Below are 27,667 nucleotides of genomic sequence, written 5' to 3'. Positions count from 1 at the left end.
CTGTAATGGTATTAGTCATTGAAGCCAGTGTTTTTCTTGGAAGATAATTGTAATGCTGTTCTGCTTTACTGCTACGAACAGCGCCCCAGTTCGCGTACTTACACTCTAAAGTCCAAGGCCGGGCCAGACTAAACCAACGTAATACAACTAACTAGCCTAGTGACCGCCAGAGTGCGTGAAAAGCTACTTTAAGCAAGCCAAAGAGTGTGAAAGTTGCACATGACACCTTTAACCTGTATGGAGGTATGATCTTAAACATATATTACAATGAACACAAATGTGTACATTCCAAATAGCCAGTATTTATTAGACTGGTCAGCAAAAGAACCAAGGGCTATAACTACACAAAATAGCAGGAGCTATGCGGAAAACTGCAAATATCAATACTTAAAAATATTAAACACACAAGAGAAGAAAATGACACAGCTGAAAATGCTTAAAAGTGAACAGAAAATAATTCACACCATCAGTGGATCCACAAAACAAAGAGAGCTCTCAAAAAAAAAAAACCTAAGCCGGCATATTTAATGAGCTAATTTGTCCCTTCTAGGTACTGAGTGATACTACAATCTCAGATGGTGCAGGCCTGTATTTATCCTGGGGCGCCACCTAATGGTTGCTTCAAAATGGTGGCCGCCACTAACCACACCGGGAACGGAGCATGTACTCACCCCTATACCAGCGTTACCGTCTGTAATGGCGGGCGGACGAAGAAGGTGGCGTGTAAACGACTTGGGGGGGGGGGGGGGGGGGGGGGGGGGGGGGAACGGCTCTAGAAAAAGTCCCACGATGTCCTCAGCGAGTGAAACAAATGAAAACAACATCCACCCACGTCCTCAGCGAGTGGAAGCAATCAATAAACATCCAGGCCGCAGCGGCGCCAGAGGAAACGTTGGTTCGTGGGAACACGGCACCCACCGAACAGTTCACAAGAGCAGAGATCCCACAAAAGTACGATCCACAAGTTCCAGAGGTAACCAAAGTTTAGCCAAACAACATACCGTTAGTTTAGCAGGTTCCAAAGCGCAACATCCGCGGACAACGTAACACACCGCTCGCTCCGGGAGTGGCAGCTCTCACCCAAAAAAAAAACAGACTACGCAACACACTGTTACCACACCCAAGCCCCGCCCCCAACCGGCAACAATCAATCACAATCATTACACATCCGCATTGCACCAAATGACAGCAAATAGGAAGCGGGGAGGGAATGACCAATTTACTTGCACTAGTAAATTATGGAAAACTAATACACTATGTAAAGCCTATTAAAATAAAAAAAAATTAAAGCCGCAAGCGGCATTGGTCGGCCCGAGCCTCCCCGCCGGCTCGCGACTGAGACGTCCACCCAATAACATGGGAGTTGTTAGCATCTCCCATCCACTAACATGCAGCTGTTAGCATCTGTTATCCACTAACATTTAGCTTGTTAGCATCTGTCATCCACTAACATGGAGCTGTTAGCTTCTCCCATCTGCTTTTGAGAGTCACTGAATGAAGGCACTGAGTGTCACAGTTGATTGACAGCTGCTGTCAGCTGTGTAACTGCACTGTATGTTCATATATGGTAATCTGCGTTAGAGTGGGGGAGAGGAGAAAATAAAAGCTTCTGTTTGGGAAACAACTGCTCCTTGTTCCTTTCCTGTTTGGCAAAACTGAACAAAAAATATCACGTTTGATAGGAAAATTAGTTGTCTTTCAGTTGTCTTTCAGAGCAGTCAGACTTTTAGTTTGGAGCGTAGAGGCCTCAGTTTGTGAGAAGTGCAAGATTTTTCCCCATCCGGCTCCATTATAACTGAGAGCAAAAAAAATGCAGAGCGCACACCTTTTCCTACCTGTGAAAACATACATATAACATGATATTTTCCCCACTTATGTTACATCATCTTGTTCGGGAGAACCTGGTGATGCTTCACGTGTGCTCGGTTTGTTGATAGGAGTCACGGTTTAGCCACACTCGACGCTTGTTCGAGGTGCTAAAAAAAGGCAAGTTTTTCAATTTTTTTCCCATTATAACGGATGAGGGCAGGAGCAAGGCAGGATTTTGGACTTCAAACTTTGAACGCTAATAAAATCCACACCGTTAGACTTTTGACAAAGTTGTTCACAACTTTTGTAGAGAAATTTGTCCTCTATCACGTCACGTGACTCTGATGTCTGTACGACAAACGGTCTCGGAGGAGATAATTTTTTCGTGAGGAGTGGTTTTTAGCAAAATTTTACTTTGAAAGGGAAATTGCGGACTTCCTGTTGGATTTAGGTCAGGGGTGTCAGCGCGTGAATTTTAGATCTCGATGAGACGAACGTGTGAGTGTTGGTTTGATCTCTCTATGACATTCCTGTGGGCCACCTTGCCCTCTGGGCTCGGTCCCTAAATAAATGTTGCACTATGTGTGAACATAAAATAAAGGATGCTAATGTAGTAATACATCTGTGGATAAGTGAACAATATTACAATGCATTGTTTTTAGTATTTCTGCGAGGGTTATTAGAAGTTATATGCGCACTTATGCACTTATAACCCAGGGGGTTACATAACGATGAGCTTCAGACAGGGAAGAATGTATTTTGTAATTTGTGAAGAAAACATTTTTAGTTTGTGTATGCACTGGACCGCAGAATTGATCACAAATCTTCTCTGTGTCCTTTAAGACATGTGCAGAATTCAGGAAGTGAAGAATATAACTTTTAGACTGATCAGTATGGCCTGTAATATGATCTTGCTATCAGCTCAGAAAGCACCTGTGGTAGGATGCTGAGGCTCATTGGTGTAACATGATAGCAACATGCCAAATTAATCTATTTATTAATAACCTATTATTCTGGAAGAAAAACAAATCCCAGTAACCAAGCTGGTGCGAAATAAAATGAACTGCCAATGAAGTTGTGGCTGTGCCTCTGTACTGTTACAATGCTTAGCAGGCCAGGTGGTTTGTGTATGAAATAATCATGTATTTAATTTTCCAGGTGAGGGGAAAGATGATCCAGGTTATCAAGCGGAACCTGTGTGTGAGCTGAAGCATCCTCCACCACAGCTCTGCCCCATGCCAGAGGGCCTCAGCAATCATCAGGTTTGTATTATTGGGGAGACAACAAGGACATCAATTCATTTTAATCTTCTTAGTTTATCCTCAAATCTTGAATTTCAGGATCAGGTCCAGCACACTGTAATTTACTGATTGGTGTCTGTATTTTGTTTATTTCAACCAACATCATTAATTATAGGAGGGACAATATTTTTTTGAATGAGAAACAATTAAAAAACCTTCACTGTGTGCGTGGTGTATTCTGGAAAACAGTGTGCATAAGAAAGCTTCTCTGTGACTCATTCAGGTTGTCAGGCGTGTCATTCTCAGCTCCATTGTTCAGAGCGAGCGCAGTTACCTGGACTCTCTGAAAAGAATTATCCAGGTGAGTTTCTCATAGAGTTTGAAGAAATATTTTTATTGAGTTTTGTTTTATATGCAGATGTACAGAAAGAAAGAAAAAAAAACGACCAAACTAACATTCTGTCAAGAAGCAAAACCATAGACACACAAAAACAAACACCCCCCCAAAAAAAACTAAACACAAAAACAACCCATTCACTGCAACACAAAGTAGGCTACATAATTTTACAGAAATGAATATTATGACCACAGCTACTTTTATTCAGCAGTGTTTAAAGAAAAGAACATAAAAAAAACCTTGCATATAACTCTCTGAACCCAGCCTCAAGTTTCTGTTGAAAAGTGTGCAGAGGTGCCAAGAGTTACACAAAAGAAACTGTTCATTTGTCATGATTTAAAACTTTGCATGTGTGCTTCTTTGCTGGGGGGGGTCAGCCCTTCCCCCCTCCTTCTCACCCCTTTTCCTCCTGAAATAACCTGGTGCTGATTCAGTGCTGGGGCACAGTTGGTTCAGATGTTTTGTCCTCTAAAAAACGATTTGCTGAGTTGGAGCCATGTCATCACCTCACTGTAAAACTTCAGTATGTCACTGTGGACGTAGGTGCTCACACACCAGCCAAAACAACTGGAGGACTTCCAGAAAGTGTTTTTGGTTGTCTGGATTTCATTGCGAGCAATCAAAGTACCATCAAGCTGTCAGCGATGCTGACCGTCATGTCATTCAACAGTGACGGGGTTTGAGAAAGAAGGTAAATATCGGATGCTTTATTGTTTAACAGTGACCCTGTTACCGTTAAGCTAGCTGCTAACCGTACTGGTTAGCAGCTAGCGGTTAAACAAATGCAGTGAGTTTCTGATGATGTTTCTCTTTCTAGATGATCTTCAGGACTGAGCTGCAGATCTCCTGCTGCTGGTTCCTTGTGGTTCCACCTGGTTCCTCCTGGTTCCTTCTGGTTCCTTCTGGTTCCTCCTGGTTCCACCTGGTTCCTCCTGGTTCCTCCTGGTTCCACCTGGTTCCTCCTGGTTCCTTCTGGTTCCTTCTGGTTCCTCCTGGTTCCACCTGGTTCCTTCTGGTTCCTCCTGGTTCCACCTGGTTCCTCCTGGTTCCTCCTGGTTCCACCTGGTTCCTCCTGGTTCCACCTGGTTCCTTCTGGTTCCTTCTGGTTCCTCCTGGTTCCACCTGGTTCCTTCTGGTTCCACCTGGTTCCTTCTGGTTCCTCCTGGTTCCACCTGGTTCCACCTGGTTCCTCCTGGTTCCACCTGGTTCCTTCTGGTTCCTCCTGGTTCCTCCTGGTTCCACCTGGTTCCTCCTGGTTCCTCCTGGTTCCACCTGGTTCCTCCTGGTTCCACCTGGTTCCTTCTGGTTCCTTCTGGTTCCTCCTGGTTCCACCTGGTTCCTTCTGGTTCCACCTGGTTCCTTCTGGTTCCTCCTGGTTCCACCTGGTTCCTTCTGGTTCCTCCTGGTTCCACCGTCACACTGCCGTGGACACATTTCAGCAGCAGCTGTTTGTGCCACACTTTTGCATGGCGGGACTGATTTCAATGCATCTGTGATCAGATCAGGGACGTCCTGGAGAAGCTGGACACAAATTACCTCGTGTGTTCCAGTTCGAAAGCGGGTTGCTGAAGAGCACTCAGGCAGACATGGAAACAGTCAGCCTCCAGTCCAACCATGACCTGAGCATACTAATCCAGAAGGAGAGACATCAGGGCAGCTCAGATGGAGGAGTTTAAGTTTTGTGATGACTGAAGGGAGGCTGCTTTCTGTTTACATTGTCATTGTTTTTGTGTATCCACACTGTTGTTACCACTGTTTCATAAAATACATTGAAGTGAGGAAATCACAACAGTGTGCTTGTTATTAAAAGCCCTACTCTCATGATGTGATTACATTTCCATAGTTCCCACAAACTTCTCCCGGAAACTGAATTACTTTTCTGTAAGTTGTGCATGTAGACAGATCATGTAATCACAATTCCTTTCAACTGTAGTTTATTTTAACCTGCATGGTGTGATGTTAACACAAACATATTACACAAAGCATGCATCTGTTATTAGTAGTGTTATTTACACCACAGTGCAAAAACACACTGATTAAAAAAATAAAAACCATATAATGGGAATAATAATGGGGAAGGAGTTCAGATCAGCTTTCATCTTTGGGCCATGCTCTCCATTGCCGTCTCCATTTTGTTCATGATGTTGCCCATTTGCTGGATGTTTTCCAGTAACGCCAACATGAACTCGACCTTTCTTGCTCAATGCTCTGTGTGCTCTGCCAGATTGCACCAATACAGTAATGGCTTTTAGTAATTATCCTCTAGACTCATAAGCAAAAGAGTAAAAATTGTAATGTGCATTCATGAGTTGGTGTTCACGCAGTGTGAACAAATCTTAGCGGGTCTGGTCTGGGAGGAGGACGTCGTTCCAGAGGTCCTGCAGAGCATCTGGGCGGGGCGGTGGACTGCTAAACGGTACAGGTGAACTGTTTGATGGGGCTGGGGGGTGAACTGCTACCCATTGCCGTATACTCTATAAAACATAATCAACACATAATCAACACAAATTGCTGTGGCTCAAAGTTTGGGATAATTTCGAGTTATCTTCGAACAACAGCTTGTTGTTTAATAGATAAAACTTACCAGGGATCGGGAGTCATTCAGGAGCTGCTTCACGCTCCGGTTGTGTCTGGCTGCAGACTCCTCTTTTTCCATTTCGCCTGCCAGAAAAATAGATGCTGAAAGAAACTAAAAACAAATTGTCTGTCTGTCTGTCAGGAGTACCAGAAACCTCTGCTGGAGCCTCCGCGATCCATCCTGAAACCAAAGAAAGCGTGTCGGATCTTTTACCGCCTGCAGGAGATCTACCAGTGCCACTCCATGTTCCAGATAGCGCTGGGATCCCGTGTGGCCGAGTGGGATCACAACGAGATGATCGGCGACTTGTTTGTGGCCTCGGTCAGTTACTCAACATTTCCATCGAGATTTCTAATGGTTCTTCAAATCTTTGTCGAATCTCCCCAGTGATAGTGTTTCAGCTTCTTCCAATGAGTGAACAGGTCTTTCCTTGAGCAGTTTATAGAATAGTGTAACATCGGATTGGTATGTTTTTTTGAGTGGAAAATTGGAATGGTATGTGCATCACTGGGGCAGCAGCCAGTACGAACAGAATTACACGTGTGCACTGCACACTGACAGCTCACACATAGACCGCTCACATATGCGTAGGGAGAACAGATAAGCAGCAAATGCACACTGTTCAAAAATGTGCAGGGATCGTTATTGAATGTTAAAGGTGTAATATAGGATGTTCTATTTGCTTTGAGTTCCGGGTGGATCATCTAAATAACTGGTGGGTCTGTTTGTCAATCTTTCCGACGAGCTGCTTTCGTAAGGCAGTTCTACGTGCTCGTGCCCAATAAGCTTCTCCCTTTTGCGCATTCAGAGTGTTTCTGTAGCCGTGAGCTTCTGAGCTAGGACTTACCGATGGCGAGTCTGACATAATGAAACTGTAACTGTTTCGGAGAACAAGCTTTATGTATGAGCGAGGCCGATCGCAGACACTGTAAACAGAGCCGTGCACGGCAGAGAAGAGGAGATCACGTTCGTACACTTCCGCGTTTCCTGGGAGAAGCAGGAGAGCCGGGCGATGGTCTGGCGCATGGCGTTGTTCAAACAGTGAGTAACAGATGTTTGGATTCGTCTTTGAGAAAATCATGTATTAGACCTTTAAGTAAAACAGTGACTCTTATATGTCTGATATTTTTGCTTCATGGAAACATCTGAACAGTGGTGTCCTTCTATAAAACCAGAAACTTGGACACTTAAAAAGGATTTTGACAGCAAAATAATTTCTTTACAGATATGACAAACATGTCAAAGCATTTAAAGGGGACATATTATCCTTTTTTCACTTTGTTTCTTATAATAGTTTTTGTTGCCGTAGCCTCATTATTACGTTCAGATTTGAAAACGGTCTGTTTCCTCCCTGCTACACCACATTTTGTGAAAATGAAACTGAAACGGTTGAGTTTGGTTCACTTATCCTGAAATAAGTGGATTATCTTGTCCCCCTGACTGTGCCCCCACCGTGTGTGTCAAGTTCTCTCGCTGGTTTCCCTGCAATCCCCACTTGAACGGGATGAGTCACCTACTCAGAGTTGTAGGAAGCGGATTCACTCAATGATCAAGCAGCTTGTCCTTCTTTGCATCTTTTATTTTTAGGTGCAGGTTTCAGGATTCAGTGTTGCCACTTGACATTTGGACATTAGGTGAAAAACCTTCCAAAGAGAAAAAAAAAGGAAACATATTTAAATTCTGTTCAAAAAATCACAAATCATATTCTATCACAAAGTATTTGCTAAAGAATAACCATGGCAATTACAAATAAATGTGTGAAACTCAACCCAGTTACTGCTGAATCCAAATTAAGCTTCCAATTCATAATGATTAAGCAGATTCCCAAATCAAAGTGAAATACTTAAACATAACCAACACATGAGCACTCGTCATTCACACACAGCACAATTGTCCCATTTAGATCAATGCAACCAGGATAGTAATCAGCAATCAGCACACAAGGGCATTAAGCAGTTAACACGCCGCACACTAAACGCCGTGCGCAGAGACTCTTCATTCCACCAGTTTTTTAGACAGCTCGGCTTCTTACCGGTTGCCTCTCTGGTGTTTGTAGGTGCTTTGATCTGCAGGGTGAGTTGCAATCAACCGTGTTCAGTCTCTCTGTCTGATGCTTGGTGCTGCTGTCTGCTTGGTTGCTTCACCTGTGCTGGGGCTCCACTCATTCAGGTCCGGCAGGTCTCAGGAAGTATCCGCCTCCTGCTCTGAAGGTTCCGCCTCCTGTTCTTTGAAGCTGCCTCATTTCTTTTGACAGATCCACCTCAAGTTTGACTTGACAGTGTGTGTGTGTGAGAGTTGGCGTGGCCAGACGCGTTCAAGTGTGTTTCCACCCCTGCACAATTCTGATCATCTCTTGAGCTGGAAACACACTGGTCCCAATTCATTAATCTTTCATGAAAACAGATCTGAACGTATAATTCATTCTACAACAGACCCCATGAGTGATTTATGAAATGTAAATGTCTGACTGATCCCAGTTTTCTATTGATAAATGTGGCAGCTGAATTCCATCGCCATTAACATGTCATGCCCTGAAACATTCAAAGCCCCGTCCACTGAGGTCAACCACAGAGAGGAGAGACCTTGGCCATCAAATAAACTAGGGTTGCACCGATACCGATACTGGTATCGGCAGTGACCCCGATACCGCATTAAAATGCTGGTATCGGTATCGGCGAGTACTAACAAATAACACGCCGATGCCATTTTCCGACTTTCATATCGCACTTGAACGCACCGCCGTGTGGATTCATTCTTCAACATTCATGCAGTGTGATCTGTGTTTTCAGTGAATGGTAGAAATGACTTTACATCCCAGTGAGGATGCAGGTCTTGTTACAGAGCGTGGATCTGAGTCTGAAGAGCAGAAAAGGAGTTTTACTAGTATCATGAGTCTTTGTGAGATGAAGCTGGTCTCCAGCCGCAGAGCAGGCTGAATCTGGAGTTTAACTGAGTTCCCCGGTGAAGTCAGGAAACCAGCTGGGCTCCAGGAGCAGGTCCGGAGGAGCGGCGGGCGGTTGAGGCGGCAACAGGAGCTGACTGGAGGTACAGGTCCAAGCTGACTGCCACATTCCACACAATGTGTGTCGTTCCGCTCTGCCGTCCGCAGTAAATACGTTGCTTTTTTAATCAATCAGCATCGTTACACATCCTCCGCGCTGCTTTCTGTATGAACCGCGCAGCCGCGGGAGTCAGGAGGCTGCAGTGTGGCGTGTCCCGGTCGATGGTAGCATCAAGAGGCCGTAGTGCAGCCACTGGAACACAAGCTGCTGAAAAACAACAAAGAAGGAGGATCCCACAATGGCGTTGCTTAATTCGCCTTATTATTTATTACAGACTTACTTTTGTAGCATCTTTGATGTAGTTCTTATTTTTTAACCAGTATATTGAGTTCTGTGAGTTCCTATGTTTTCAAGTAACCTGAATGCACCGCTGTGGCCTGAGTGGCTGGGATGGAGTAGGGGGCGGGGCCAGGAAGCCAGCATGTGTGTGCATGTTGGAAAAATGAGAGACACCTCTCAGCTGTTTATTCTTAAGACTGTTGTTTTGAGACCCGGTCTGGAAGTGGTGGATGGATGGATGGATGGATGGATGGATGTTTTGCTGTAGTTTTGCTGTGGTTACAACCACAGTAAGTTCTGACGCTTAATAAACTAGCATTAAGAATCCAACTCATCTTCCTTTCATGCTGCTGGATGTTACATTATCATATTCCAGTGCCTCTTGTGGCCCAAAAAATACGGTATGTAGTAAATGGGGAGAACAGAAACGAGGAGAAGGAGGGAAACAGCAACACTGCCCCACGTGGTGGCCGAGGCAGAGGACGTGACAGTTCCTGACAATTAGAAGAAGTGTGGTATCGGCAGGGTATCGGTATCGGCCGATGCTACACAGCCAGGTAGCGGAATTGGTATCGGCGAACAAAAAATGGTATCGGTGCAACCCTAAAATGAACTTTTCTGAGTTTGAAATCGATCTGCTCACATCTGAGGTGGAGGTAAATCAGGATGAGCTCTTTGGAAGAAAAAAAATGGAATTAAAGGAGCCAGAAAAACTCTGTCTGGATTCTTACACAGTGATCTTCTGATCACAGTGGCAATAAAGAGCGTCGCTGTGGACAAACGGCCAAAGGGGCCTCTCCTGGTTCCCTGGTTCTTCAGGTCCTCTCTTGGCTCCGGCACTTCAAAAGACACTCAATGCAATACTGTGTCAAACTGCACAGGCCAAAATAAAGTCACACATCTTTTTAGGGGTAAACATCATTCCCCCTCCCTCAGTACAGAGACACCTGCCTCTCAGCAGTCCAGCAGAGCACTGCACAGTGACTCCTGTATGTCCACTGTTGAAGTGGTGCTCCTACTCTGTGGCAGGGTTTGCCAGCCAGGTTTTCAAATATTCTGTAAGGGCCTTATTAAAATCATTTTCTATTCTTTTTTTTACTTTTTGTCCTCTACTGAATATATGGCTGCTTGTGCTGTACGACATATTCTAGATTTCCTTAATTATTTTCACGCTCCAAACTATATTGACGCCATATCGGCATTCATCAATTTGGTCGTGATCGTCCGGTAAACTGAAATATCACCGTAGGCCTGACATTGTGGAGCCAGTTTAAGTCGGTGTGGATTTGAGGTGCAGCTGCAAAATCTGGAGGAGCGTGAAAATAATTATAAAGCAAACGTTTGTCAAATATGTCATGAAGCAAAAGCAGCACATATTCAGTACTGATTCAAAAGTCAGAAAAGAATTTAATAAAAAATCAAATATTGACTTCACAGAATATCAATTAAAACTCCCCTAGTGGGATTAATAAAGGATTTTCAACTTTCAATAACCCTGTTGGTCCAACCTGGTATGGAGCAGGAGAGCAGTTTTAACAGTGAACACAGATGTAGACGCGTCACTGTGGAGCGCCGCTGCTTCAGACGCTCACAGACAGGAATCTCTGTCTCGGCGCGGCAGCGCCGTTGGTGTTTACCCCCCAAAAAGCGTGTGGCATTCTTTTGGCCTGTTCAGTTTTAAACAATATTGCATTAATCAGTGGAGTGTCTTTTGATGTGCCGGGACCACGAGAGGACCTGAAGAGCCAGGTAACCAGCAGAGCCTGCACTGAGGGCTGTACGGTTATTACGTTAAAAAGCGAGCAGAATGTCTGACTGTTGAAGCTGTAGCTGATAAGGATGGATAGTATATGAAAATAAATTAAGAAATGATTGTTTTAAGAGCTTTTACATGTAGCTCTACTCCTTTAACCAAGTTGAGAGGATGATCAATCAATCAATCAATTTATTTTTGTATAGCCCAGTATCACAACAACAGTTGCCTCAGAGGGCTTCAAGCAACTTATGAACAAATTCTTTGCTCGGTTTAAGTTGCCAACTTTGCCTGAGGAGCAGAAGACGGTTCTTAACTAAAACTGAGCTTATCAAAGCTATCAAATCATTACAAAATGGAAAATCACCATGGCTCGATGGTTTTTATTGTGAATATTATAAACAGTTTCAAAATATTCTCGCAGAACCACCCCTCAATGAGCTTGCGCAAACCCTGAAAGAGGCAAATACATCTGTGATCTTAAAAAAAGGAAAATGTCCTGAGTCTATAAGCCATGAACTGTTTTAAACATAGAAACTCTCCAAAATTGTAGCCTCTCATTCTGAAAATTGCATGACAATTTTAATAAAGGAAGACCAGATGGGTTTCATTAAGGGCCGGAACTCATCAGCTAATAACAGATGCTTGCTGAATGCCATTCAAGCTTTCAAAGAAAAGTCAATGAAAGGTATATTGATTTCTCTACATGTATAGAAAGCATTTGACTGGTTTGACTGGTCCTTTTTATTTTAAACATTGGGTAAATTTGGTTTAGATGGGAAACATTGGGTCAAAATCATACAAAATGGGTCACAGACAACGATCTTGACTAGCACAGAGAGACTTCAGACTTGACTTGGACTCGTGAAGGGTGCGTTTCAGCCTGACGGTCTTGCGGTCCAGCCCTTCCCCGGTCACTGGGCTGCAAGCTGACACTGACAGTGTCACTCACCAGACAGGATCGGCGTAAATAAGCTGGAAGAATGGGGCATCAGCGTTGCCTTCATAAAAAAACGGCTGAAACTAACGCCAACTGTGCGGCTTGGCTTCGATCAGCTGAGGGAAGAGCGCAAATGTGGTCCCTACCAGCAACTGAAGCTAAAACAAACCATGTGCCAATGGTCTGGCTTCATAAGAAGGAGAGAAGAGCGCGTGACCGGCGCCTCCATCAGCAGCGGCTCATGCTGACACTACTCATTATTATTTGTGATAGACAACACTATTAGGTTTAAATTCATGGACCTGTAATTTTGTCAAACCTCAGCTGCTGTCCGTTTGTCCATGCCAACGCTCTTCACCGCTGTTGTGATTTTCTTCCAGTTTTTCCTCGCTCTTTTAATTCCAGTTTTTATTCTTCCAGAGAGCTCATCCTTATTTACCTCCACCTCAGGCGGATCGGTTCCCAGCTCAGAAAAGGATTTTGCTAAGTTTTCTCCTCTGCGGTTTACCTCAGTGGGCGGGGCTTGTGAACAATGAATATTTAAAAGTGCAACATGTCAATGAGATCAAATTCAGCCGCTGCATTTATCAGCACCCGATCATTTGAATGTTGAGATCGATCACAAACAAAAGTTTTGTGAATCTCATGTGGGCCCTGTCATACTCAGAGCTGCACCCGCTTCAATGAAAGACAATGAAGTAAGTAAGTAAATAAAGTGCTTTTTGCAGTTAAAAATCATAAAGGGATGACACTGGAAATGGTTCTGAGTCTTATAATCAGGCCAGGGATTTCTTGCCTACCTTGACATGTTTCGGCTGCCAAACTGCTGCCTTCTTCAGAAGTGTCACGTGATGTTGCTGTGACGGCCAACTTCCTACTGGGTGCAGTAGGATGACAGCGCCATCTGCAGTCCGACTTCTTCAGTACTGTGTCCCAGGTATGAGAAAGTTGATACGCCCCCTCTGCCCGGTTCACAGTCTGGGGGGCGCGTTTCCGGCAGAGCCTTCAACATCAGGACAAAAGAACATCGCACTGAATGTGAAAAAGAAACATCTAAGGCATGCACACGCTCCTCTAAACAACAGGCAGAGCAGAACCAGCTAAAGTCTGCCATCTCCGATCACTGCAAGAGGGAAAACCGCCTCATGGACTGGGATCATGCCCAGATCATCGGCACAGAAAGCAATAAGTACCTCTGCTGGATCAGGGAAGCCATCGAGATCCGGAAACGCGCCCCCCAGACTGTCAACCGGGACAAAGGGGCGTATCAACTTTCTCATACCTGGGACACAGTACTGAAGAAGTTGGACTGCAGATGGCGCTGTCATCCTACTGCACCCAGTAGGAAGCTGCCAAAATCTGTATAAATCAGCCGACCAGACACGTCACAGCAACATCACGTGACACTTCTGAGGAAGGCTGGAGCTTGGCAGCCAAAACATGTCAAGGTAGGCAAGAAATCCCTGGCCTGATTATAAGACTCAAAACCATTAATACAAAAAAAGCCTAATGAATCTGTTCAGATGACACTGGCAGTCTGAGTAATTTCACATTTCATTTTGGACTTATGGGGTTTCTGGCTATCAGTCATTTAAAAACTAATAATAATCTATTTGTATGCAATTTAGCACACTACAGTACCGTAAGTGCTTTTTGCAGTTAAAAATCATAAAGTGCTGTACAGAACAAAAAAAAAAGACAAAAGTTTTACATATGAAATTTAATTTTACAACAGAGAGCCAGAAACTTGAATAAGGTTTAATCAGTACACCTCAATTTATTGTAAAATTACTTGTATTTTCTATTCTCTTCTAATCCTCTGAAGTGTATATTTTTAAGAAAGAGAAAAAAGCAAAGTAAAAGTGAAATGAAATGCGCTTTTCTGATGTGAGTCTTTAAAAGTTCTTAATTTTTTTTTTCTATAAGTCTTCAATCATGGAAAAGTCTGTCTTTTTCTTTGCAGTTTTCCAAGTCCATGGTGCTGAACATCTACAGTGACTACATTAATAACTTCGCCAACGCCATGGCTCTCATCAAGAAGGCCTGTGTGTCCAAACCTGCTTTCTTGGAATTCCTCAAGGTACCGACACTTTACTGTGTATCGGTAAAATTTACCGATACCGAAATTTACTGCGATAACCGGCGTCTTTTTAAACATGTCAGTATATTCGTGTTAAAAAAATGAAAATGAAAAGTCAGTTTTGGTTGTGTGTGGAGGTCGGCTGTGGTCATGCCCCTTTAAGACGCTGCATTGACCCACCAACTCCTGTTTGAAGTCAGAGGGCTCTAACTTCGTAGACTGCACCGAATCCGCCCGCTGTCAGCGGAGTGCAAAGTGCGCCGTCGGCGGATAAAGTCAGTGGGGCGTGTCCAGAAAATTGTCCTAATTTCGTGAACCAGGCGCAGTCACGCCTCCATCCCGCCCACTGGCGCAGGTGGCACAAGAGGGAGGAGAGAAAGTGGGTTTAACCCAGCTGAGAGTAATTTGACCAATCAAATGAACACCTCTCCTTTTTTTTCAAATGCACTGCAGCAAAGAACACTGCTATATTAACATGATGAAATACATTTTATTTCCTTTTCCTCAATACTAAACCATAGTGAAGCAACAATGTATATGAAGGTATTTTAAAATAAATAATGTCTTGAAGAGCTTGGGGAACCAGACAAATGAAATAAACAATGCAGACACATTACAGGCTAATACTTCTTTCAGAGCGCCGATCGGCTCCGCCAAGGTCTTTACATACAGTGCGTGCTTTTACGCACGGCACTATTTATTCACAAAGAAAGACAAGGCAAACTGACAGGTGCATGGCTGTAGCAAATGCATCGTGACAAGATGCAAGATCAATAAAACACTCTAAGAGCCTTCCCAAGACTGTCCCAACCGTGTTTTGATCCGATGGTGTGAAATAACTTCTGACATCGTGCGGGTTTCCTCAAAATCACAGGTAGAAATGATGATTCACCTGCTTTTTACGCTGTTCAACGCATGCATATACAGCCGTGCGGGATCCACATAGTTTCCGCGCCTGCAATATGTTCATTTTATTTTTTTAATCAGATCAATCAACTGAATGAAGCCGCTGTCATTGCGTGGAGTGTGTTGGTCAGCTCTAGTGACAAACGGACTGGTTGTCCATATGAAGGATTTCCTTTAAGCCGGTTCAAAATGACCTGAGAGATCTTCCGAGCACAAAATAGAGACTGTTCATGCATGAATGAGGCGACGCAAAGCGGAGAGTCCCTCATTTTCGACTCATTCATGATGACAGAGTTGGTGTCACAGCTCTGTAGAGACAGCGTATCCTGCTCTGGGCCCGGCTGAATTGTACATTGACCCACTTGAAACCATTTTCGCATGTGGTTTGTTTTTCTTTTGTCTTTCTTTCTTTCTTTCTCTTTTTTTTTTTGTTTTTTTTGTTTTTTTTTTTTGTTGGTTCTTTGCCTGAGGAAGATCGACAGCGGTGGAAACCTAGCGCGAAAATAAGATAAATAAACAAAATATTAAGTCAAGAGGATCAGCAAACCTTTAAATGCCTCATGTCTGCTTTATCAATGCCTCAAATCAGGTTTCAAAATTTATTTAACTTTTTACAGTGCGCATTTGCGCAGCGTCACCTCTCACTGACACTCCGTGCACTTATGTCCCTGATAAACACGCACACACACACCAACACACATAAAAAAGTTGTATTATTAACCGTCAATAATAATCAAAAGCATATTAAAATTAGTAAAATAAGTCTCCCCGGCTGCGCACCAGGATGGACAACTTTCCACACGGTACCGTCCTCTGCTCATTTGATTCTGGGACTACAGGCTTGACAGGACAAAGGTTTTTATTTAGAAAAATATGTTCGTTCTAAAATTAATTTTTGGAAACGAAAAATACATGGTTTGCTGTACTTTGATGGAGGATATAATATTTTACCTGAATCTGTAATTGGCACCTCTGGAGTCGCTGGGCCAGTGCTCCTGCTGTCAACTACTGTGTTCACTGTTGTGTTTAATTTTATTACATTAGTTTATTTTTTTTTACACTATTTTATGTTATAATTATTTAGTTGTAAACTGACAGCAGCCTACAGTAATTCTCTATACCTGGAGGTGACGCGTGAGCGCTTCATGCGCCACTGCAGGTTCTGCGCTGGACTGTGCAGCAGCCGGAGGTCGATCGGGTATTTTTGGGGCAGCAGGATTAAATTTGTTTCGCTGTTTGGCGCGTGCCTGTTCTGACTCTGATTCAGAACGTTCCTCCTCTTTACTCCAGTCAAGATCGCTGATGTCCGACACGTCTCCGCCATCCGATTCCCCCTCACTGACCTCCTGTATCATTGCAAAAGCTTCTTCCACCTTATATCTCTTATTTATGCCTGTTTTTATTGTCTTTCTTTTGGGATTTGCTTGATATTTTTGGCCGTCTGTCTGATTGTCTGCTGTCAGAGCTAGCTCCCTGTTCAGATGCGGCATGAACCAAAACAAATCAACAGCAGAAAAAAAAAAAGCCCCGTGAAGTGTGTCTTTTTTTATCAGCAGTCTGTGAGACGCTGATGGCCTTTGGAGGTATAAATGCTTTGTAATATTATTTGTTGTTATTGTTAGGACCTTATTTGCTTCAGAAAAAACATACAAGACACATAGTTAGGAAAAGCCAAAGAAATTAGAGGACAGGGAAATTATTTTTAACAGATTTATTTGAATTCCAGAAACCCAATCGGTCTGTCAGACCATTTTGGCTGTGTCTAGTGCTAAAGAGATAATAAAAACAATTACGTGCTTCATGAGTGATTCTGTGTATCTTTCATGACACTGACAAGCTGTCAGTGTCATCAGATCCTCCGCTCCCCAGCCTGCTCACACCTTCTGCACGAAACTATCACTGCGCCCAGCTGATTCTGTCCGACGCCTCCCCCTGGTGCGCCGCCACGCCCATCTCGGCGCAAGTGCAGCGGACCGGCCAGACACCCTCTTCTGCGGCCTGTCGAAAATGGAATGCGCTGCCTCCGCCGCTGATCATCGCCAAGTTGCGCCGTCAAATTAGAGCCTAGAGTAACTAGACGACGCCATGCGACCCTCTGAACATCTCAACGACGCAGACATGATCCTGACACATAGCATTGGCCACATGCTAGTTTAAATCAAATCAATCAAATCAGATTTTATTTATCTAGCCCTTTTATATTAATAAAAACAACGCAAAGTGCTGAACATTAAAAACAGTCATAAAAACAAAAAGAATAAAACCGCGCCATCAAACAGTATGCACCACACACACACACTCACACTCAAAACTCACACTCTACCATTAATTCGCACAGAACAGAGGAGACATGGCATGGCACTGAGCATCTTAGGGAAAACACCACCAGTGGGGCCCCCCACACCAAGGGAAGTCGAGGGTCAATTAAAACTGGGGCTCCAGCGCCCGACCCCCGACCCCGACAGACCAAGGGAACTCGCACACCAAAGTGTGGAGCCCCCAGGCCAGCCGGGACCAGAGGACCCGGGCACAGTGACCCCAGCGTTGGACCAGGACCAACTCCCGGTGTGAAGGACCCCCCTGAGGAAACACTGGAATTAAACAGCTAAAACATAATAAAATATGACACGAAATTAAAATAAGATAATAAGATAGGATTATAAAGTAAAAAAGTAAAACAAGTTGAATGTGCATAATAAAATAGAATAAAATTACATAAATAAGAATGGAATAAGAGGACTATAAAGGTCAGTTAAAAGCCTGATTAAAAAGGTGTGTTTTCAACCTCCCTTTAAAAATATCAACGGTCCTGAGGTTCTCCGGCAGGCTGTTCCACAGGCGGGGGCCATAGTGGCCAAAAGCCGCCTCACCATGAGTCTTGGTTCTGGCTTTAGGAACACACAATAAGGCGCTGCCAGAGACCTCAGGGCTGCGAGGGTCGATAGGTAAAAACAGATCAGCTAAATAAGAAGGCGCAAGGCCGTTAAGACATTTAAAACTATAAGAGAACTTTAAAATCGATCCTGAAGCGGACAGGGAGCCAATGCAGCGACTGTAAACCGGTGTAATGTGGACCCGCCCCCTGGTCCTCGTCAGCACGGCGGCTGAATTTTGTAATAACTGTAGGTTTGAAATGTTCTTTTTGTTTCAGACCAGAGAGCAAGGCATTACAGTAGTCTAATCTACAGGAGATAAAAGCTGCATTAGCGCCTCCTTCTGGCCTGAGAGAGAAACGGGCGACTCTGGCTTTATTCTTAAGATGATAAAATCCAAACTCAGTTATGTTTTTAATGTGTGGAATAAAACTTAGCTCAGAGTCAAAAATCACGCCCAGATTTTTAACTGATTGTGCTGGTTTAAAATCCCGTAATTTTGGTAAAATCTTCTCTCTCTGACCTTCAGGACCAATAACTAAAACCTCAGTCTTGTCCTGGTTGAGCTGCAGGAAATTCACTGCCATCCATAACTTGATGTCTGAAATACAGTTAAAAAGGGTTTCTATTGGCCCTGAGTCACCAGGAGACACGGCGATGTACAGCTGAGTGTCGTCAGCGTAGCTATGGAAACTGATGCCGTGTCTCCTGATGACGTCCCCAATTGGAAGCATGTAGAGATTAAAAAGTATGGGACCTAAAATTGAACCCTGGGGAACCCCACACCTAATTTCATGGGTTCCTGAGGAACAAGTATCCATACTTACATAAAAACATTGATCTGTGAAATAAGAACTGAACCAGTTAAGAACAGTACCAGAGAGGCCCACCAGGTGACTCAGTCTATTTATTAAAATGTGATGGTCTACTGTGTTGAAGGCGGCACTCAGGTCCAGTAGAACCATCACTGTGAGCTTTTTATTATCTAAGTTCCACCTGATATCATTTAAAATCTTTAAAAGGGGCGTCTCGGTACTGTGGTTCACTCTAAAACCAGACTGATGTCTTTCTAAAATGTTATTAATCATTAAAAAGTCATTGACTTGGTTAAAAACCAGTCTTTCTAAAACTTTACTTAAAAACGGTCAGTTGGATCCTGGTCTGTAGCTATTAAAAACATCGGGGTCTAAATTGCTCTTCTCAGAAGGGGCTTCACCACCGCCGTTTTAAAGGCAGTGGGGAAGACACCGTCTGAAGAGAGCATGTTCCGATATTTAAAATCTGTTCCTCCAGGAATCCATAAAGTGATTTAAACAGTGGTGGGGATGGGATCTAAAAGGCAGGTTGTTGATTTTACTTGGGAGAAAACTCGACCAAGAGTCCTTCATCAATCAGGTCCAGACTGTCCAGTGTGTCCTCAGGCATGGACAACGGTTCAGCTGTGTTCGCTGATAAAATCTGTTGGGGTAAAAGACTAGACCTGATGTCCAGGATCTTAGTTCTGAAGTGGTCTGCAGAGTCTTCACAGAGAGCGTCTGTCGGCTCCTTAAAAGCTTTGTTAAAATTAGAGCCAGTTAAAATGTAGAAGGTGGAGAAGAGGAAGCGGGGGTTGTCTTTACTGTCTGGAATACGTTGAGAGAAGTGGGAAGTTCAGCCTGTTTAACTGCATTATTGTAAATTTTGAGTTGTTGACGTAGAATCTGGTGATGTACAGTCAACTTGGATTTCCTCCACCTTCTTTCAGCTCTCCTGCAGTTTCTTTTCAGTTTGATGATTATATCATTTTTCCTCCACGGGGGTTTTGGGTGGCCCTTGATTGTTTTAGTTAAAAGTGGAGCGACTGAATCCAGACTGGACTTCAGTTTACTGTTAAAATCGTCAACAATAAAATAACAAGATGCAGGTAAAATCACAGCAGGAGGGCTCTGTAAAATCTCTATAAAATCTGCAGCCACTTCAGAAGTAAGGTAGAGTCTCCTCACTGTTCTCACGGGGCTTCCTGCTGGTTATAAAATGGTGATTGTTAAAAACAACACAGTAGTGGTCAGACACAGCCAGGTCAACAACAGAGGACACACTGATGGACAGACGGTCAGAACCAGGTCCAGGGGTTAGAACCAGGTCCAGGGTGTGTGTCCTCTGTTGTGAGTTGGCTGTGTGACATGCTGTTTAAATCTAAACAGTTTAAAAGGTTTAAGAATTCTCTGGACATAGAGTCCGAGTTGTCATCAACGTGTAGTTAAAATCACCAGTTATTAACATTCTACTCTATTTAGAATGAATTATGTTTAAACAGTTCTGAAATTCACAAATAAAAGACTAGAGTACTGAGGGTGTCTGTCTACTGTTAACACCAGGATCGGGGGACTGCTAAAATAAAGGCGTGGTGCTCAAAGGATGTAAAACTGTTAAAAGCTACTGCACACGCACTAAATGAGGTTTTTAAAATGGAAGCAGTCCCTCCACCCCTCTTACCCTGTCTGGTTGAATATAAAAAGTTAAAACTCGGTGGGGAAGCCTCAGTGAGGATAACAGGTGCATCAGTACCAAGCCATGTCTCAGTTAAAAGCAGACTGTCCAAGTTATTATCTAAAATAAGATCATTAATAATAAAGGATTTGTTTAAAAGAGAGCGCACATTCAGCAGGGCCATGTTAATGGTGGTGGGCGGACTGGATGTGGCTCTCGGTGAAGTTTCACTGTTAAAAGAGTCTTTTTGTGTTTAAGAACAGTCCGGGGGACGTGGTGTCTGCACGAGGTGATAACTGGGATGCTGTGGATGGTGTGTGGTGTGTCCGGGGGCAGTGAAGGTGTGTGAGGGGTGTGTGCGGCGTGTGGTGGATGGGGGGGGGCTTGCAGGTAGTCAGTCAGTGGGAGATGTGTGGACTGTATGCTGAATGTTACCTGCTAAAATGGAGCTGCCCAGCGTGCTCGGGTGAAGTCCGTCCTGATGATAAAAAGCTGGGCGGTTCCAGAAAAGGTTAAAATTGTCAATGAAATAAAAGTCGGAGGCTGAGCAGGAGCGCTGAAGCCAGGTGTTTAAGCCGAGCAGTCTGGAGAAGCGTTCAGCGCCCCTGAAGAAGGTCGGCAAAGGTCCAGAGATAAAAACCGACCTTCCACAGCTCTCCAACAGGTTAAAAAGGTCCTTAAAATCCTGCTTGGTGACCTCCGACTGCCGCCGGGCCGTGTCGTTAGTCCCGACGTGGACGATGACCCGGCGGACAGTGGTGGGGAGGGATGCAGGAGCTCCGGGAGATCATGTAGGATCGTGGGGACAGTAGCACCAGGAATACGTACACCGCGTGATGGTATTAAAAAAGCGAATATTCCTGATGCTACTGTCCCCAACCAGGAGTGCTGTGGGGGAAAAGAGGGGACGGGGCGGGGGCGGCTGTGGGGCGACGTCGTGGGTGTCCGGGGCGGCGGTGTCAGCGCCCAGGGCTGGGGAGCGCTCCGCCGGTACAGCGACGCCGCCGGCAGCAACCTCGCTGCCGGAGCGGTGGTCCTGGCCCGGGTTCTGGTTCTCCCCGCGGTGGTGGCTCACGGAATGCCTCCTCAACGCCTCCCTGATCAGCCTCAGGCGGGCGAGCGGAGGCGCGGTCCGGCATGCCAGTTTACCGGCGCAGTTTACGGCTGCAGGCTAACAGCACACGCACGGGTTTGTCGACCATCCCGGACAGTAAAAACTCCTGATCAGCTGACTGGCTGATTTTTTGCTGGAGAAGTCTTCATGCTGTTTAATTCAATAAGGCCATATCTTCTGGTGTTTGAGTTGTTTAATGACACCCACTGCATGTGCAGCTCAAGTCCATGCTCCCTGTCTTGACCTTTTGATATTTCTGTAGCAGAGTGACAGCTGCCACTAAAGGCCTGGCTGTGAACTACCGTATTGGCCCGAATATAAGACGACTCCGATTATAACACGACCCTATTGTCAAAGATCATTTTGTGAAAAAAAAAAATGTGATGACATAAGGTCACTCATAAAACAACTTTTTATTATACAGTTAATAGAAACCTCAAAAACTCACAACTGAGATAACATTTCAATATTTCACGAGAATATAAAATGAAAAAAATTTACTACAGTATAAATAAAAAATATATTCTCTCTCTCAAAATACGAAACAATAAGCAACCAATAAGAACCTCAGGGGTCCAAACTGCATAAATGATGTAAATAACTTCCCAGTGACTTCAGCTGAATCAAGGCTCTGGTGGTGGACATTCCGTCTTTCCGTTTTTCACCCTTCTCATCAGTCTCTCTGAAGCGCTCTCTCAGGACCCAGGAAAGCTTTTCTCATAGCGTTAGCATCTGTAGTGTTTTTTCTGTGCTCTCCAATAAGAACGAGGCTCTGCTCCACCAGACCTCCTGGCGGCTTGGCAGTAGTTTGATGACTCTGCTGCGTTGATCACCACAGTATTAAAGTTGGTATCATAACTTCTCCTCTGTTGTTGCTCAGTTGTCCAGCGTTCAGCCCCTTTGTTCCAGATGATCCGCCATTTTTCATCAGATCATTTGATCTCATTTCATCGCTCCACTCGCTCTTGGTCAGTGATACTTTGGCTCCATCTAGCGGCGCGGAGCGTATTGACCATCTACCATAAGTCGCAATTATAACACGACTCCAACTTTTGAGGATGCCATTTCTGGAAAAAAACATCGTTATATTCGGGCCAATACGGTACATAATTTCAGTCCTTTCCATGTTGTGTGGATGCACATATTTCCTAGCAGTGATGCTGTGTGGACGTGAAAACTTTTTAAGAACAATTAGGGAGAAAAAAGATAGTTTTGTCTAATGTGGATAGGGTCTGAGAGGAGGAGACTGTAAACAGACAAGTTGGGTTGTGTGTTGCTCAGGGATAGGGTACATTCACAGCTGATCATAACACCACATCACTCTGGAAACAGCTTGAACCATGTGCAAGCTTAATAATTTCTTACACTTGTTGGGGTTTACAATTGGTAATTCGGATTAAATTACTAAAGTATTGATTACCTGGAAGTAATTGGTTTACTTAAGTAATTTGTTACTTATTAATTTGGGTAAATTTGATTACCAATTAATAATTGCAGGTCATTCACAGTGATTCACTAATAACCCAGCTGTTGGGCAAGTTACTTTAAAAAAGTAATTAGTTAGAATTACAAATTACTTCTCCCAAAAAAATATTGAGTTAGTAACTCAGTTACCTCATTGAAAAAGTAATTAGTTACTCAACAAAGTAACTGACATTATTTTTCAGGTTCTACACACTTACCACATTCTATAACATCTATGGGGATGGCTTAGTAGCTACGTCATCGAAGCTGAATACGTCACTTCCGTGTCCAAAGGGCGAGGGTGCAGTGCTGTGTCCCGTGTTGTAACAAACAGGAACGATGTCAACAAAACCATTTCCTACTACTGCTTTCCTCCGATATTACATCATTATATTTTACTGATATTACAAATAATGAGGCGGACTCACGTTATATAGATCAGATTTTTATGTTTCATTTAATTATGTCTCAGAGCCAGACAGCAGCAGCACCGTAGCCAGTCTCCTCCCCACAGCGGGGACGGTCCCACCGAGACACACACCCAGCACCGGACCCGGTCCTGAGCAGGACCCCTGACCGAGCGGGACACAGGACGGAGCGGAACCGGGACTCAGTCCACGAGGGCGGCGCGTGCCCCCCGCTCCTGGTGCTGCTTAAATTAAACACAATTTATAGAAGTCTAAATAAAATTTTTGGCTACACGTCCTCTGTGTTTAATCTCCCTTTAGCTAATATTATTTTCTAGGCTGCTGGCATCACATCACTGATTAAATATTATTGCTAAACTTTAGAGTTTATTTACGTGTCAGTCGCGGTTCTTCAGGTCCTGCTGGTTCCCACATCAGCTCCTCTCGTAGCGCCGGCGCATCAAAAGTACTCTATCGGCCAGGACAATATTGTGTAAACAGCACAGGATAAATAAGTCCCACATCTTTTCAGGGTTAACAGCAGCGTTTCCCCAGCTGGTATCTGAAGCTGCTCTGCAGCAGCTGTGTGTCTTCTTCACTGTTAAAACTGCCTCCTCTCCATGGCCAGACGGCCCAGCGGAGTTACCAAAATTAAATAATCCTTTTTAATCACCACAAGGGGGGATAGTATTAGATATTCTGTAAGGGCTTTTTTATTTTATTATTATAATTATTATTATTATTATTTTACTTTTTTACCCTGTACTGAATGTGTGCTGCCTTCTGCTTTATGGCTTGTTGAGGTTTGGTTTAAAATTATTTACCTGGATGACACTCTAGAATAAACTTAAGTTGTCCTAAAACCGGCAGACAGACCGAACCCGTTTCTAACATTGCTAATTAAGTAATAGTTTAAGTTACACAGCTTGACGCAACGACTGACACCCTAGTGTTAATGCTAGCTAGCCACTTACACCCACCTCAACCTCGTAAATGTGTTTTCACTTGAAGCCTGTGCTTTCCATTCAGACTTCCACCTGTCCCCCACAGAAATATTTACAACTCGGTTGAGTTGTACAGAGTTTAACACCTCTTCACTGACTTTGGAAGTCAGCAAAATTCACTGTTTACCGTGGAAAAAGTGACGTTCTTTGGCTAGCAGCCAATTGTGTTTTACATTGAGCGCTCGAACGCTTGGACCGGAAGGACTTGTGACGTAACACTAGCCATTTCCCATAACATCAAAGATGTTATATCAACTGATTGAAGAATTAAAACACTTATACAGTATTCTAGAACCATTAGTATTTATTTGAACTAAATTGCAGCCTGTTAAAAAAACACAATGTAACTTCTGGCCATTAATGTAGTGCAAATCTCTGTCACTGTACTCCTGTGTACCAGTGGACCTGCAGTCAGTGTTCAGCTCGGCTCTGGTCGCCTGCTGGTTGCTTGTCTTAACTGAGCGGCTCCTCTCCTTCCTGCTGCATTTGGGCTCGGGGTCGGGTTAGCAGCAGCAGCAGCAGCAACAAGTGTCATGCTAGCATGTGGCAGACGTGGATAAAGTCTCCAGTGAGACTTCCAGTTCCAGAACGCTACCTTTCTATGTCCTGGGCTCGAGCTCGACGCCATTGTCTCTGTCTTGTTGTGTTTACCGGTCAGCGCGTGCAGCGAGTGAGACACGTGAGCAGGGCATGCCCGCCCACCAACCAATCATCACGCGTCTATCACCCCCCCCCCCCCCCATTCCCCTCTCCCCCCTCATCCCTGCTCTCTCCTGCAGCTGATGTGTGCGGCAGAAGCGACACTCGCGCTTCATTCAGTCTAATTGTAGTAACGCGCCACTTCATATTCTTAGTAACGGTAACGGCGTTGCAACGATGGGAAAAGTAACTAATTAGATTATTCGTTACTGAAAAAAATAACGCCGTTACTAACGCCGTTTATTCTAACGCCGTTATTCTCAACACTGCTAATAACAATCAATTACGGCGTAATAAAGTGTTTAAAGTGAAGCACCAAGTAACTTAACCCAACATCAATTATTATTAATCAGAATAAATGGTTATTTATTCGTTAATAATGTTAAATAATCAGCTATTTGGGAATGGAGTAGACCACAGAGTGATTTAACCATTAACTTATTGATTACCAAGGTGTTATTAATTAATCAATAATGCCACAAATTACCAATTACTGGAAATGGGTAAATTACAGAAAATGAGCTGAGGGAAGTTGTGAATTATACATTAAATAAACCTGTGGGTTATTTAATTGATAATTCCGGGGCACCACCTCGTCAGAGGAACAAATATTACCAATTTTCAGTCTCAAAGATGGAAAGATAATTTAAGATGGTTGTTAATCTTTGGATAAACAACCGTTAAATCATCAGAGAAGGTGTGAGATCGAGCATAGACTGTTACAACCAGGACATTTGTCACAAGACCCCAAAAGAGAAGCATGGAATCGCTCAGTTCAAGTTAATGAGCGTTTATTAACATGTCTATTACTAATTAACACATCTAATCAAACAGAACATTCAAAACTTCAAAGTTGTGTGGTGGGTGTGAGCGTGGGTGTGTGTGGCGGAGCGGCCACCCGAAGCGACAGGAGTCGATCCTGAGTCACTCACGAAGTAGGCGTGACTCGGGTCAGGCTCGGGTGTTCATGAATGTCCGGATTGCTGACCAGTCGGCACGTGGGTGTCCGCATGCGTGTAGAGGGAGAGAGGGAGAGAGAGAGCCTCTTGAGCCTCTATGAAATAGAGGCTCAAGAGGAGGTGGAGTGGCTACTGATGCTTCTTTAACTTAGCATTCACAACTTACATTATACTACCAAAAGTATTTGCGCACCTATCCAAATGATCAGAATCAGGTGTTCTAATCACATGGCCTGGCCACAGGTGTATAAAACCAAGCATCTAGGCATGCAGACTGTTTTGACAAACATTTGTGAAAGAATGGGCCGCTCTCAGGAGCTCAGTGGATTCCAGCGTGGAACTGTCATAGAGAGAGAGAGAGAGAGAGAGAGAGAGAGAGAGAGAGAGAGAGAGAGAGAGAGAGAGAGAGAGAGAGAGGAGAGAAGAGAGAGAGAGAGAGAGAGAGAGAGAGAGAGTTACTTTATTAATCCCTGACTGGGAAATTCAAGTGTCGCAGCAGCATCAGTAGCAATGCACACAAAAGTAAAAATATATAATTAGTGCAGATCATTTTATACAGTGAAGGCTATTACATACATACAGTATATTACATACCTATACACAAACACCCATATAATTATATATATAATATATATACATATATACTCACATATATACATACATACATATACACAGACATACATACATATATAATACAAACTGTGAAATGTGCTGAATAAAAGAAAGGTGTGTGCAGAGCAGGATAAAGAAAAATAAGAATGCTAAGAGTGCTGTCCAGAGAAATAGGACCTATGCAGCACACCGTTGTGTGTTTCCTCTGTTGGCCAGGTGGGAGTTATTGTCCAGGGTGAATGCCTGTGGCAGGAAGGACTTCCTGTATCTGTCCTTGTGACGGTGAAGCTGTATCAGTCCGTTGGAGAAGGAGCTCTGCTGTTTGTCCAGTGTGTGGTGGAGAGGGTGGTCGGATTATCCATGATGGATAGCAGTTTGTTCAGTGTCCTCCTCTCCAACACAGCCTCCACAGTGTCCAGCTTGCAGCCAATCACAGAGCAGCTTTCCTGATCAGTTTGTTGAGTCTGTTGGAATCGCTGGCTCCAATGCTGCTCCCCCAGAGAACCACAGCAAGGAATAGTACACTGGCCCCCACAGACTGGTAGAACATCTGCAACATCTGTAGCCATCCAAATGTGGATTAGGAGTGGGCGGGTCTGGTTTACGAGGCTACTTAGCCCCCAGAGGATGGATAAGATGTGAGTGAACGAAGCAGATGAGCACAGCACTTCACAAACTAACAAAGACTGAGAAATTATTCATTCTTCTTTTTTTTTTTTTTTTAATATAGTATAACCACAATCATAGGTTTGCACAGTAACAGCATGTACAGCAGCACTTCTCAAACTGGCGTCCCGGACCCCAGGAAGTCCGTGAGCCATAGCTTGAACATCCCTGAAAAAATGTGAAATAAATATTAATAAGGGATGATGATGAATCAGTAAACCTGCACATTGAGTAGAATACACCATAAGACTGATGATCCCGTGGCTGATAGTTAAGGGGCTGTGATTGCAGGCATCATTTTTTTTCACTGAGTTATCAACATTTGGAGAGAGAATGAGAGCTTAATTTTTTTAGA

General features: G+C 43.9%; 1 pseudogene; it reads left to right on the top strand.

Moving 5' to 3' along the window:
- Positions 1-626: 626 nt before the first annotated feature.
- The window catches only part of LOC115407490 (rho guanine nucleotide exchange factor 10-like protein), an 81,817-nt pseudogene continuing 54,776 nt past the window's right edge, over positions 627-27,667 (top strand).

This window comes from Salarias fasciatus, chromosome 20, assembly GCF_902148845.1.
Source record: "Salarias fasciatus chromosome 20, fSalaFa1.1, whole genome shotgun sequence".
Lineage (NCBI taxonomy): Eukaryota > Metazoa > Chordata > Actinopteri > Blenniiformes > Blenniidae > Salarias > Salarias fasciatus.
This window is presented reverse-complemented; position numbering and strand designations above follow the sequence as displayed.